The 1445-nt window shown below is 63.5% G+C and overlaps 1 protein-coding gene across 1 annotated transcript in view; it reads left to right on the forward strand.

Annotated features, from left to right (window-relative positions):
• Window positions 1-1445, forward strand: part of MROH5 (maestro heat like repeat family member 5) — a 44513-nt gene that overhangs the window by 38625 nt on the left and 4443 nt on the right. The gene's annotated exons all lie outside the window — the stretch shown is intronic.

Raw genomic sequence — 1445 nt, forward strand, 5'->3', positions numbered from 1 at the left:
CTGGGTCTCCCCCGGGACGCTCTCCCTCCTGTCCTCTGTCCACACTCGCTCCCGAGCTGGTCTCCCCCTCTGAAGCCGACCGCTGGCCAGTCGCGCCCACCGCTCCATCCCCGCCCCGGACCTGTGCTCCTGCCTGGACTCTAACTGCTGGGACCTCTGCCGGCATCTCACACCCGACCCCTCCCCCCCCACGGCTTCTCCTGCAGCCCCCACACGCCTTGATGGGGACGCCGCCCATCCAGCCACTCCAGCCTCAAACCTCGGGGCTGTCCAGGCACCGAAATCCCACCGTGCAGCCAGCAGCCAACCCCTCCTCCCACTTCCCTGCTGCCCCCACTGAAGCCGCCAGGTTCCTCCTGCAAGGCCACTCGTCGCAACCCCGCCTGGTCCCTTTCTCCTTGACAACGATCCTCACCCCGAGCCAGCGGGCTCCCGTGATCCGTCTCCTCTGCCCACAAACAGGGCAGGTGCCCTCCTGCCCGGGGCCTTTGTGCACGCCGCTCCCTCCGCTGGACCGCTTCCAGCACGTCTTCGTAAGAATTCGCTCAGCTGTCACCTCCTCGGTGACACTTCTTCTGATCTTACTTACTTAGGGTTTTTCAACAACCACCCGGGCCACCTGCGGCCGGCCCGCCGCCCCGGCTTAACCTTCCGTCACTCCTCACCTCCGACACACTCCGTGTTGTGTGCGCTGTTTATTTTCTGGTCCTTCCCGTTAGAATTCCATTCTGGGGCCGCGTCCACTGCTGGCCGCACCCAGTAGGCGCTCAGAAGGTGTGTGTTGCTGTTAAATGATTCACTGGCTGGAAAAGAATTCAATGCTGTAAAACCAACCGGAGCCAGCGTAGGAAGCCAACGAAGTCGCCTGAAAGTTGTTTAACATTGTACGACGTCACTGCTTTGCACGCAAGTCGTTGACAAGGGCCCAGATGGCAGGAAGCATCCATCCGCCAACGCTGCCTCCCGACGGTTCATGAACCCACTACACACACGTGGAACAGACAACACTGGCCCCAAACAGATTCAGGTTTTAAAGTGGTGTAAAAATGGACACTGGTCACTGCGACCTAGGAGGGCTGGAGCCACCACTGGCACACGGAACTCCCGGCGACGTGGGAAGCTGGTGACCCGAGTATGTGCAGCTGACCAGCTTGTGTTGTCCAGCCCCGCCAGCCTCCTCTGACCCATGGGGAGGCCAGGAAACGGGGGGCAGCGGGGCAGAGTGGAGGAGGAGAGTGGTGGTCTCCGGGACTTGGCGAGGGGCCTCCGGGCCGGCACGGGGACAGGAGAAGGAGGGACCGGGGAACCTGCTGGCGTGGGGTTAATACTGCCTGAAGCCCGGGGAGCCCAGGGCTCAGAGGGGAGAGCGCTGTCCAGAGCACGCAGCCTGGGCGGGGCCCAGCGGGCGGGGGCCGTGCAGGTGCCCAGGCGGATGGGGGTCTAGG

Source organism: Pteropus vampyrus, unplaced genomic scaffold (genome assembly GCF_000151845.1).
Source record: "Pteropus vampyrus isolate Shadow unplaced genomic scaffold, Pvam_2.0 Scaffold398, whole genome shotgun sequence".
In the NCBI taxonomy this organism is placed as follows: Eukaryota; Metazoa; Chordata; class Mammalia; order Chiroptera; family Pteropodidae; genus Pteropus; species Pteropus vampyrus.